Source organism: Panthera tigris, chromosome B1, assembly GCF_018350195.1.
Source record: "Panthera tigris isolate Pti1 chromosome B1, P.tigris_Pti1_mat1.1, whole genome shotgun sequence".
Taxonomy (NCBI): Eukaryota; Metazoa; Chordata; class Mammalia; order Carnivora; family Felidae; genus Panthera; species Panthera tigris.
The window spans coordinates 166,692,201-166,706,449 of NC_056663.1; the positions used below are offsets into that span (position 1 = coordinate 166,692,201).

The following is a 14,249-nucleotide window of genomic DNA, read 5'->3' on the forward strand; positions in this document are numbered from 1 at the left end:
AATCTATAAAGAGCTCATCAAACTCCACACCAGAAAAACAAATAACCCAGTGAAGAAATGGGCAGAAAACATGAATAGACACTTCTCTAAAGAAGACATCCGGATGGCCAACAGGCACATGAAAAGATGTTCAACGTCGCTCCTTATCAGGGAAATACAAATCAAAACCACACTCAGATACCACCTCACGCCAGTCAGAGTGGCCAAAATGAAGAAATCAGGAGACTATAGATGCTGGAGAGGATGTGGAGAAACAGGAACCCTCTTGCACTGTTGGTGGGAATGCAAATTGGTGCAGCCGCTCTGGAAAACAGTATGGAGGTTCCTCAGAAAATTAAAAATAGACCTACCCTATGACCCAGCAATAGCACTGCTAGGAATTTATCCAAGGGATACAGGAGTACTGATGCATAGGGGCACCTGTACCCCAATGTTTATAGCGGCACTCTCAACAATAGCCAAATTATGGAAAGAGCCTAAATGTCCATCAACTGATGAATGGATAAAGAAATTGTGGTTTATATACACAATGGAATACTACGTGGCAATGAGAAAAAATGAAATATGGCCTTTTGTAGCAACATGGATGGAACTGGAGAGTGTGATGCTAAGTGAAATAAGCCATACAGAGAAAGACAGATACCATATGGTTTCACTCTTATGTGGATCCTGAGAAACATAACAGAAACCCATGGGGGAGGGGAAGGAAAAAAAAAAAAAAAAAAAAGAGGTTAGAGTGGGAGAGAGCCAAAGCATTAGAGACTGTTAAAAACTGAGAACAAACTGAGGGTTGATGGGGGGTGGGAGGGAGGGCAGGGTGGGTGATGGGTATTGAGGAGGGCACCTTTTGGGATGAGCACTGGGTGTTGTATGGAAACCAATTTGACAGTAAATTTCATATATTAAAAAATAAAAAAAAAAAAAAAAAAAAAAAAAAAAACATAAAATGGGTTTGTGCATGAGTTTAACAAGATGGCTATGTCTTCTCCCTTATTAAGTTTTTATTCTGGTCAAAAAAATTAGACTCTTTTGGTCATTGTCACACTCTACTGTGAAACTTACCCATTCGAGTGGGAGTTATTTCCAACTTTTCCAAACATCTGTCAGTGCACAGCAATACTCTGCCAGTTGTGATTTTGTGCATTTTATTATATTTTTAACTCTGGCAAGTCCATTCTAATTATCCCTGACTGATTAGATCTTGAAAAATTGACACTGTTATAACCCAGGAGCTAATTTATACACTATTGATTAGTGTAGTAATACACTTGGGATTTCTCCAACATCCCTAGTATCCCCATAATGATGTGATGCTTTATTTAAAAAATGAATATTATTTACATACTTCATTCTCTAAAATATCTGGCCCTATTAAGTCTGCATTTTGGATATAAAATGCTTGAGGGCATTGGAAGGCTGGTAGATGACACCATTTTTTAATCAAATCGAAGATGTCATTGATTGTAACAAGAAAACTAATTTCATAGATGTTACTAAGTGAAAAAACTGCTGAAATGATGCACTTTGCCCACTGAGAATCATCTTTTTCTCAATAGGTTTTAATTAATGAAGTTCTTTCCAGAAATTTTATATGCACAATCTTTGATTTATTGCTGCATATAGCAAACTCTTACAAGGATAGAGTAAAATAAGAGCAGCCTTATGATGACAAATGTATGAGCAGATACACTATGACTAGTCACAAGAGCAATAAAAATTTCAGTAAATTGCAGAGTCAGCAAACCTAGAGTAATAATGGTTATTACAACATATTTATATGGGGCGCCTGGGTGGCTCAGTTGGTTGAGTGTCCAACTTCAGCTCAGGTCACAATCTTACATCCATGGGTTCGAGCCCTACATTGGGCTTTCTGCCATCAGGTCTCTCTGCCCTTGGGTCTGTCAGCATAGGGCGCACTTTGGGTTCTCTGTCTTCCTCTCTCTCTGCCCCTCCCGGACTTGCACTCATATTCTCTCTTTCTCTCTCAAAATTAAATAAATAAACATTTTAAAAAAAGAATTTACATTAGGGCAACACTACACAAATGTTGGGGTTCTCAGTCAAATAAAAAGCAAGTATATTTATTCTGGTGACAAAAACTGAATATAGCTAGACAAAACATAGGGCTGAACACTTAAACGTCCAAAAGTTTCAAGAAAGAAGTACTGATATTAAGGAGAGCTCCAAAGAAGTTATTGCTTTCATTAAAAAACATCAACTCACCCTCTGAAAACAGAAAAGAGTAGAGAGAGAGAGAGAGAGGGTGACAGGAAGAGTGCAGGGGGAGAGAGACAGAGTGAGAGAGAGACAGGGTCTTTATACTGTTTACAAACCAACATTATAAACCACGTTGTTTGTAATGACCTATAACTATTTTCAGTAAAACAGCTTCCTAGTGAGTAGAAATGTCTCTTCTTCTTCCACCCTGGAGTATTTGGTGTAAATGTCTAGTAAGAAACACACACTTGTCTATTTACAACTGCTTTCATGAAACTCAAGATTTTCAGAGACTTCATTGTACATGACCCTGGAAAAGGTATGGTTCTGGCTTCATCATTCTTAGAATGATGCCCTGTCTCCAGAGCCCTCATAAGAAGTGAGTAACTTATCCTCTGGGACAGGACCATATGCCAGTCTTTAAGGCTTATTATTGAGTTAGCCAATAGTTTAGAACCATGAACAAAAAATGTATAAGCAAAGAAATATTTACCATATATACCAGGAGTAAGAGTCAGAGAAATAGCTCTGTATTTAACTATTAGGGCCATCATTGTGCACCTAGGCAAAAATGATTTGACCTCATGACAATTTAAAGAAAGCCAAAATTCTGTAATAACAAAGTAGATAATTTATCACAATGGGTTATATTTACCTATCACTATCTCATGAAAAGGAAATGTTTAAGGCAAATTTCATAAAGTATGTTATTTTACTTTAAATAAGATGGAAAAAGAAAAATATAAATATCAACATAATAATTGAGAAAAAAGAGGTTACAGTTTAAGACATATGTAGTTAAATCATCTGTCATGAACAACTGAAATCTTCTTTACTGTTCTTTTACAAAGACGTGCGTAAAAATCATTCTGCCAAGCACTGAAGAGAAGTTAGAGCAAAATCATGGAAGCTAAATGAAAGGAGTAAACAGTCACTTTGGAGAATCACTTTCTATAACCTCTACACAACTAGTTTGTGTTTCCAGTTGTCATCATGGTTCGTGTTTTAATACTACCTTCTAGAAGTGTCATGCCATGCAGTTTGAGTAATGATGCACCCCCCCCCAAATACAGTCTTTAAAAAGAGGAACTAGAAAAAGAAAAGAAAATAGGCACTTTTTAAAAATGTATCCCTTCTCACAGAACCTCCCTTCTTTTTGATTTGTGTTCCAATATTCCCATATAAATAGGAAAAGTGAGTTATATTTTTCTATTATACTACTGTTTCCATCAGTTTTTTCTGTATAGTATTTACTGCTTTGATATTGTTATTTTATCTCTGAGCATACAAAGGAGCAAATAAAATATGACAATACATTATTTTAAAGCCAGCACTTACAAGGCTTTAAATGGAACACATCTCTTGTGGCAAAGGGGAAAGAACTGTCATAAGACAGTTTACATCTACTTTGCTCATTTTCTGTCCTAATTATGCCTGAAAATACTTGCAAAATAAGATAAAATACTCATAAGATTTTTATAATAAACCATCTTCATTATGTAATATTTTCTCTTTTTGCTAAACTGATGTCAGGTTTGACAAGTTGATGTACTTTCCAAAGTTACTGGAAGATAATTATATCCAGTAGGTTTTAAATCGTCATATGACAGGGATTCTATCTAATCTAAGCCAATATTTAAACCAATATATCCTTCCCTCTATTAGAGTTTATCAATATATAATAAACACAAGTTTATAGAGAAGGAAATATTGGTCAATCATAATGATGATGACAACCGTGTCATTTAAAAATAGTACACCTACTTTATTTATATTTAGCTATTTTTTAAATAAGGCTATTATACTTAAGATATTCTGAATTATTTGATGTGTTGTCTCTCCCATCCCCTTCCTGAACCTATTTATATCAAATCTAAAGAAACCTATATACCAGCTACCTATGCTAACCCATCTAAATCATCATTTGTAATCATAGGCAAAAAATGGAGTATCATTAGAGATGATTTGAGGACCTCTTTATGCTAAAAAATAAATTCCAATATGCACAAACACAATAACACAATCTAAACCAAAAGAGGTCATTTGGAGGATAAAATCAAACTTTCAAAAAAATTAAGTGAATTACTTACCTCAAACCTTAGCTTGTTGGCATGGTAACCAGGACTCTGTGTCTGTTTAGCTCTTAACCAATAGCTATATGCATGCATTCATCTCTATCACGTTAGGCAGGCTGGTGCTCAGACAAGCAATTGACTGGGAGCACTACTGCCTGGAACATGTCATCTAGCAAGTAACAAGACTATTGCAGCTTAGGGAAAGTGACTCCTTAAACTACTTTCAGTGAAATGTGTGATAGGGAGCTTGCTTCCAAAGTATTGCTTGTAGACAGAAAGCCCACATTTACTGATGGAAGTTTGTACTGACACTTAACCACTGTCTCTTCCACCTTAAGCAGCACATCACTGGCAAAGAAAATTCTTCCAGTAACTATGTGCAAAAGCACTGTACCTTTGGCAGGAAAATTGCGGACCTAGTCTGGGACAGGTTTCACAAATTAGCCAATGAGTTCATAGGTCTGTAAAAAATTCTTGGTTTTTCACATTTTTGTTGGGCAAACAGACTCTAGGTTTAACTCTCACTTCTAGAAAGTCTTTGTTGAATAAAGTAGTAAGTTGAAGTTCACATTCTCCATTTACGTAGGTCCCACAGCTCTAACTAAATTCCATGTCCCTATGATTCCATCCTCACCACACACACCACCCTGGTCATGCATGTATTATACATATCCTCAGTACTGAGTGCCCAATGTACTCTAACGTTAACACTCTTATTAGATAGATAGTCCTCCATAACTGCCTCTCTCAAATTTGAAAATGACTTGAATATAGATCTGCCAGAATTCCAGACCAATATTGAATGCTATACTTGCACCCCATTCCCTCTAGCCACATCAGCCTCAGTCATGTCTGCTTAAAAGCCTCATGATTAATTTCTTTCTGTGGCAAAAGTTTGCAGAGCCAGTGAACCAAATGGCGCATATTACCCTCACCATAAGTACATAATAAGGACATGAAATGTAACTCTTACCATGTTGAGTTTCACATTATTGTAGTTCCTAAAAATGTTTATTCTGACCTTTCCACAATCAAAAGAAGTATATAATCCAGTTTGTAGATTGATACACCACTGGCTTCCTGGTTACTATTAGTAACCAGGTTGCTACTGTGATTCTTGGAGGAGACCTGGCCAAGGCACAGCCAATGTTGAGGACTAGACCCACTTGGATCATAGGTTTGCCCCAGTGTATTCTAATCATGCCTTCAAATATGGATAATGGATTGAAGGAGAGAGAGTGTGCTGGGCAATTAAGAACATCGCTACCCCAGAGAAAGATAATGAGGAACGTGCTGTGTGTACCCTTACCCTTCCTTTGTGTCCTACAATATATCACACCCATAGAACTTTAGCTTCCATACTGAAGGACAATACAACTAGTTAGTTAGGTCGTCTTCACCTGTGATCAGGTCTGATTTTTCCATGTGCACCTGAAAAACTTTTACCTCACATCTCTGAAATTTAAATTTTTGTAAGAAACATAATTACAAATCTTGGTGCTATTCAAGTAAATACTGAAATCATGAAACTAGAAGAGGCCTAAGAAAAAAGTAGAAGATTTAAAAAAAGACTTTTTTATATATTAGAAACACGATAAAAAATTTAAAATTTTTCTAGAGGTTAAAAAATGATAAAGTAAACATAAATGAAGCAAAATTACTGTTCTCTAAGACAGAACTGAGGAAATCACTCAGAAAGCCTTAACTAGGTGTATTAGACTCTATAATGTGAGGACAAGGTTTTTGCCTGCTTCCTATTATATTCACAGAGCTTAGAGCTCAATATTTATTCAATAAAAATTTATTAATATATTAATATGTTAATTAACAATTATGAAGCAAAAAAGCAAACATAATGTAAATTATTAAAGTAAGGAGAAAGGAGAATAAATATAGGAAAGACAACATCTGTCTAAGAAGAATCCTAGAAATAAGAATATAAACAGGAAAAGAAAAATAAGTTAAAAAAATTTTTTTTACAATTATTTATTTTTGATAGAGAGAGACAGAGCACAAGTGGGGGAGGGGCAGAGAGAGAAGGAGACACAGAATCCAAAGTAGGCTCCAGGCTCTGAGCTGTCAGCACAGAGTCCCAAGTGGCTCGAACCCACAAACCGCGATGACCTGAGCCGGAGTCGGACGCTTAACCGACTGAGCCACCAGGTGCCCCTTAAATATGCATTTCTGAGCTGAAGAAAAATATAATCTGCAGAATGAAAGATCATCCTCTGTTCCAAAATATGAATGAAGGGGCACCTGGCTGGCTCAATTGGTTGAGTGTCTGACCCTTGGTTTCAGTTCAGGTCATGATCCCAGTCAGGGTCCTCTGTTGGGCTCCAGTCTGAGTATGGAGCCTGCTTAAGATTCTCTCTCTGTTTCTCTGTCCCTCTTCCCTGCTCACACACTTGCTCTCAAATAAAACAAAAACAAACAAACAAACAAACAAACAAAAAACAGGAAGTCAGAAGGTTCTGGAAAAAAAATTCCTTAAGGACAAGATGGATCCCACTCAACAATCTGTATAATTAAGATCTTGAATATTTTACCAATATGACTAAACTTATGGGGCATTTTGCTGCCAGTAAGAACAAAAAAATGGAATTAGAAACTCTTTGGAGAACCATAAGCTATGTAAGAAACCCAGAGATCACATATTGAACACACTAAAATATAATATGATTTTGAGCACTAAGACCTTGGAATTTGTCTTTTGCTTGGCACAGTTTCAATTATGTAGGATTACATCCCCTTTTTCAATGGGCCCATGACAATATTTGGATTGCAATAATATTTATAAGCTTAATACTATAATAAATAATTTAAATAATATTTATGCATAATATCAATCACATTTACATAATGTTAATATTTTATGAGGTTGATATATTTTCAATTTTTTAATTTTTTTGTAATGTTTATTTATTTTTGAGAGAGAGATAGAGACAGAACATGAATGAGGGGAGGGGAGGAAGCAGAGAGAGACGAAGACATAGAATTCAAAGCAGGCTCCAGGCTCTGAGCTGTCAACACAGAGCCTGATGCAGGGCTCAAACTCACAAACCATGAGATCATGACCTGAGCCAAAGTCAGATGCCTAACTGACTAAGCCACCCAGGTGCCCCTGGTTTCAATTTTTAAAATCAACCTATAGTGAAAACACAGGCAAGAACATGAAACTTGAAAGAATGAAACAAAATATGACTTGGCAAGTCAAACAATGATATGTGACAGAATTAAGAAAACACAAAAGGTACAGAGAATTAGGAAAAATATAAGTATACTACTTTATCATATGTAATATGAGGTCAATGCGTACTTTTAAATTACATGATTCAAGGAATATTTGTTGAAGAATATTACTTAAAGTCATAGATACAATACTAGAGAAGTTATAAATATTGTAAATAATAATTTGGTACTAGAAAGAAGAAAGGTGGAAGTTAACATGATAATCTAAACTTAGTAGATCTTGACTGAAGTTGATAAATCAAGAAATAGAAATAAATACATATAATTTAGAGAAACAGTGATAACCACACATGAAGTGAAAACATTCTTTAAAGTACTCAAAACTGCAGATTACAGCTAGAAGTGAAGACAGATGAAGGAAGAAACTTTAATTTTAAAATTTCCTTTCAAACCATCTTAAGATACAGATATATATCTCCATATATGCATATATATGGAGAGAGTGTTTCCTCTTATTGCTTCCTTTCTACAAGAAACCATGATTTCTTTCAATCTGCCCACCCATATCATCAACCAGTTCTTCTCTTCCTCTTGGTTTTATCCTCTAAGTATTATTCTACCTTATATTTTATAGCATTCTCAAAGTTTCAATGCACATTCATTTTCTCAGTTCGCCTATTAAATTATTAAACCCATTCTAAAATTGCTGAAACTTTGTTTCAGATCAGTTAAATAAGTTCCTCCGATCATTTCAAAAACTGTGTGTCAGAACTGATAGGCACAGGGAATTCAATGGCCAGGGACATAGATAGTTGAGTGGGAGTGTGCAATGTTAATGACACAAATTAATATACAATTTAAAAAGTAGATAAGTGATGCAAAGGAAAGCAACAGGATTTCAAGAAACTCACAGAAATTAATCTGTTCTAAGTGAGATGAGTAGAAGTTAAAAAGCAAGTAAAGGAGAGGTGCTTTAGAGAGAAAGATACAATGGACAACAGTTGTGAGAGATGAAGCATTGTCTAGTAAATGAAATACGGCTGTAGTGCCTAGAGGATATAGCATAAGAGGAACAGTAAAAGAAGATGAAATTAGAGAAATAAGAGAGCCAGACTATGCAGGATCTGTAGGCTGTGTTAAAGACTGCTGTCTTTATCCTAAGGACAATGAGAAAACATTTAAGGGACAAGGAGACATAATTGCATCGTTTTTGCATTTGAATCTAAAGATTCTGGCTACATTATGGAGGGCTGGAGGGCCAGGGTATCTGTGTAGATATTCAGTCTCCAAGTCCAGTGCTCTTTCTATTAGAACCATTTCTTGAGAGATATCTTCCTATTAAAAAATAAATCACTTATTTGGATATTTTTCTTTTAGCACAACTTCTAGCAAAATTTGAAGAGCTCAACACCATTATCATTGTTACATATTGCCTGGAACACTACCTTATACTCAAAAGATCAATAAATGCTAGGTGAATAAATGAATATATTGCTTCTCTATAATTTTTTAATATTTACTTATTTTAGAAAGAGAGAGAGAGAGACAGAGACTGAGTGTGAGTGGAGGAAGGGCAAAGAGAAAGGGAGACACAGAATCTGAAGCAGACTCCAGGCTCTGAGCTGTCAGCACAGAACCTGATGCAGGGCTCGAACTCACAAACCGTGAGATCATGACCTGAGCTGAAGTCAGACGCTTAACCAACTGAACTACCCAGGTGCTCCGCTTCTATATAATTTTTAAAAAAATCACTATGCCAAAAGATGACTTCTATATATCTCTTTGACTTATATTTCCCTTCCATGGAATATCAGTTATTTTTCTTTGCCTTTCTCCTCTCCCACACAAGGAAAATGTATCTTAGATATTGTCAACCCACAATAGTGAAGAGATTTCTGTAAAACACAGAGAAATAGTTCAGGAAAATGGGAGGAAAAGAAAGGAATTCTGAATTCTCAAATGGTCATTTAATCTAAAAAGGACTTATGTGATTCAAAGGGTTATGTGAACTCTGTATGGGGGGTGATGAGGTGAAAGAAGAGAAGCAAAATACTACAGGTATGAGGAAGTAGTAACAAGGGAGCATGGAATGAAATAAGTTAACAAGCAGGACACGTAAGACACAAACACACAGACACATCCAAGGCCCACACAGATAATAAAACATGAAACCAAGTATGTATATGTTTTCATGTCCAAAAGTATTTATACAAATCTGCACATACACAAACCCTGATATCAGCAGTCAGAACACAGTTACTACACATGTGAAACATCCAAGCACCTAGCTGGATACAGAAGAAAGCTGATATTCCCTATGAAAGTTCGGATGTATACCTGTGTGTGCCTGAGTGTTTCAGGCACACTGTTTATGACAAACTGTGTTTGTTAGTTTATGGCAAAACTCAACACAAGTGAACGACAGGCGGCATCTTTTTATTTCTACTTAGAGTATACTGAAATCCCATTTTCAAATGAAATATGGTCCAGTAGCCTTTGCCATGTTAGTACCTGATTCATCATGTTACATGTGACTGATTTATAAGGAATAGCTGATGTAGATACCAATTAATCATTTCAGGAAAAAAAAGAAAAAAAAAACAAAACCTCAACACGTTAATTTGGAGGGAAAATGTTTTGAAAGCACCTTACATAAATACTCTGATATTTGCTTCTCAGCTGATGGTGTCTTGACCACCCACACACACTTAACAGTGTGCCAGAAACTATTATCCTTGTTTTTACCTTCCCACACATAATTCTATCCCTTCTTCCCCTAAGCTTGTTTTTCAGGTTGTAAAATGATTGGAACACAATGTCTATTTCTATTAGTTTTGAAGACTAAACTAATAATATATACTTCCAGCTGAGAAAATATATTTTAGAAGTTGGTGTTCATGGTTTATAATAATGAAAGCAAGAAGAAAAAGACCAGATCATTTGAAATGGATTTACATTAAAGAAAAAATTTTTTTTACAAAAGAAATACCTTGTACACATTAGTATGTGGGAATCTTTCAGCATATGAAAGAGTCATAAATTCACCAATATTATTATTATATCAATAGTATATAAGAGACATATTTTGACTTTTATATGTACAGGACTAAACCATGAATCTAAAATGCTAACTAAATCAACAATTCTTCTATGAACAGAACTCCTATTAGTAATAAGCCAAGATTTGTAAGGAATGTAGTCTTTCAGCACCCAGCCTGTGATGGCAGGCCCTCACAAAAGAAGAGGTAAAAGGCGTCTCTAGGGCAGGTTTTAAACTCTCTTTCAGGGATCACATGTCTCCCGGAGCAAAATGATTCAGTTGCCTGAGACACTAAGCAACTACAACGAAAAAGGGCTTTCTGGTTTTTTTTTTTATCCATATAACACACACATGCATTTTATCCTTGGACATGTGTGTGTGTGTGAAGATGTACCTATTAGGATTGTCTGATGGTGAAGGAAAACACAACTCTGATATACCTAAGAACACAGAAAATTCTGGAAGAACTGAACACCCAGGCTATGAAAAGAGCAAGAACCAGGAGAAGCAAGAGAAATTTATAGACAGTTTTCCTATGTGCTCGTTGGATGATTTAGACAGATGATCTTTTGAATCTGTATATTTCCATGCAGGGATAATACTGCTGGAAGTGACACATGCTTGTCCTTGGGCAGGTCACCTTCCTACTTTTGTAAACCTACGGGGAAGTGAGTTCAGGGAGCAGGTTACTACAGGATCCAGAAGAGGCATCTCTCCATCGGAAGGGAGAGAAATACCAAAACAGAGAGGCTAGAGACAGAAACATACTATGCACACAAGCCAGCCTCCAAAATAGCCCATAAAAAACTTCATACCTTTGAATAGTCTCCTGTATGTGGATCAGGACTGATCTCTGAGACCAGGAGAATACAGCAGAAGCGAAGAAGTTTTGTGACTTCCAAGTTAAGGCCACAAAAGTCATTGGAACTTCTGTACTGATCTCTTATTTACTCTAGAAAAAGCCAGCTTCTGTGTCAGAAGGACACTCAAGTAGAGAGCCCTATGGAGCGGAGGGCCCCATGTGAAGAGGGACTGAGATCTCCCTTCAACAGTCAGCACCAACTTAGATCCTTGTAAATGGATTCTCCAGCTCCAGTCAAGGCTTCATATGACTTCTACCCCAGTTAACATGTGACTGCAGCCTAGTAAGAGGCCTGAATCACAACCTGCCTGGTGAGACTGTTCCAAATTCCTGACCCACAAAAATGGTGAGAGACAATAAATAATTATTATTGCTTTAAGCCGCTAGAATTTGAGGTAGTCATAGAGTGATAGATAACTAATAAAGTGACTTTGAGCCACTAAAGAGAAACATAAATTTGAGATGTTTATGAACAAGTCAAACCAACAGAAATCAGAGCCTAGACTTAGTCAACTAGTGTTTATTAATTACCTATAAAGTGGTGAGGAGATATTATATAATAACTGATGGTATGATATTTGGAACTAGAAGACCTATGTTAGTATCCTAACTGCTCCACTGTGTGACCTTCAGCAAATTACTGACCTCTTTGGCAAATAATACCATTTTCTCTAATTTATAGAATGGATATGCTAAAAATTATATTTAATTCAAAGGTTGATTGTGAATATAATATGACATGATCCAATAAAAGACCTAGAACTTTGGTAAGCATATAATAATGTCTATGCTGTGTAATATATTATATATTATGCATATTATGTATATACCTTCATATATGTTACATATATACCTATATATATGTCTATACATACACATACAGGCACTGACATACATTCATATAATCTTTTAATTCTTAAAGCAACCTTATGAACTATGTACCATTATATTGTCCATTTTACAGAGAAAGAAACTAAAAAAAAAAAAAAAAAAAGGGCACAGACAGTAAAGTGTAGAGCCTTGCTTCAAATCCATACAGTTTGTTATCAGAGTTTGCACTCTTAATTATTATGATATAGAAACTTCTAATTAATTAGGATATGCTCCACAAATACTTGATATTATTGAGAAAGTGTTCTAGTTTATGTTGGAAGTAATACATCAGTCATCTTTTTTTTTCTTATTGAGGTGACATTTTAGATGAGAAAATGAGATAATAAGAAAATCAAATATTTTTTATGAATATTTTGTTTTATAGAAAAAGTAATGTTTCATTATGAAGAATTAAGTTAATATTTATAAAATGGCCTCTAAGAACTAGTAATGGGACAATGCCTCCAGATAAACACATTCTTGATAGAATAATTATGTATATACATTTGAGGGCTCTGATATAATGTACACAAAATATCCTAAGTGTGTTTGAGAGTTTTTGACTTTTCCCTCATTGTTAGATTGTCAGCCAGCATTTCTCATTGTTTTCCATGTATAGTCTCAGAAGTCCCCTTAATCTGCCTGTCTGTACTCCTAATTGGCTTTGAATTGAGAAAATAAATGACTATTTATAGTACATTAAGTTGAACAGTATACTCAAAAATTCATATCTACCCAGACCTCAGAATGTAATCTTATTTGGAAACAAGGCCTCTGTAGATGCAATTAGTTAAGGTAAAATGAGATCATACAAGACTAGGGTGCACCCTAAATCCAATGACTGGTGATCCTGTAAGAGGAGGAGGGAACACACAGAGACCTGCAGAAAAGAAGGCTATGTAAATACAGAGGCAAAGATTGGAGTGATGAAGCTACAAGCAAAGGAAAGCCAAAGATTTCTGGGAGCCACCAGAGATAGAAAAAGCAGAAGATTGTTCCCTACAGCATTCCTAGAGAGCATGGCACTGCCGACACCAGGATATCGGACTTCTAGACTCCAGAACTGAGAAAATAAATTTGTTATTTAAAGTCATCAGACACAGCAGAGCCAAGGTCCCAATGACAGCGCGTGCCGGAGCTCTCCACCTTCCCGCGCCCGCCAGCCGGAGGCGCCCTCGACCTACATCCACAACCTCCTGGCGGAGGTCACGTGTCAGGACGCGGCTGTCCTGGCCTAAAAGGACTCACCCCCCGTCTGGGTCGCCGTCCCCGATAAAACCTTAGTCAATAACATGCCAGCTGAGTTTGGTGTTCTGCTTTGCAAAGACCCGTCAAGGTTTTTTTCGTGAGTGGGCAGACAGTTGGGGACCAAAAATATTCTTTCATCTGGGACTCACTGATGCAGGAAGGGGAATTTACCGTGGATCTTCGTACCAAGAGCACCCTCAGAGCTCCCACTTTCAACATCACTGTCCGCAGGACTGCCAAGATGCTAGTACCACTGATGGGCAAAGTGTGTGTCCACGGCGGTATTACCAACACCGAATGTTATGCAGTGGCCTCCCACTTGCAGTGTTCCCAGTACTGACCTCCTCTGTCTCTTTCCCCCACTATTCCCCACTGCTTTTGCACGCCTCTCCTTCCCATACACATACATAACACCATTTTTATTTTGGGACATTACCCCACACCTCTTATTGCTGACAAAACCACATGGGCTAGGGGCTGGGACTGGATGGACAGACACCTCTCCCTACCCATACTTGTGTGTTATTGGAAAACTGTGGTTTGTGTGTGTGTGTGTGTGTGTGTGTGTGTGTGTGTGTGTGCGGGGGGGGGGGGGTCTGAATAAAAAACATTCTACTGAAAAATAAATAAAGTTATCAAATTAAGTGGTTATATATTAAGGCAGTCCTAGGAAATAGATAGGCCAACATTATAGAAATTGTATTAAAAGGGGTTATTAAAATGCAGGAGGGTACCTCTCTATCTC

The 14,249-nt window shown here is 36.6% G+C and overlaps 1 pseudogene; it reads left to right on the forward strand.

Annotated features, from left to right (window-relative positions):
- Window positions 1-10,909: 10,909 nt before the first annotated feature.
- On the forward strand, window positions 10,910-13,844 carry LOC102952766 (annotated as a pseudogene).
- The last annotated feature ends 405 nt before the right edge of the window (window positions 13,845-14,249 follow it).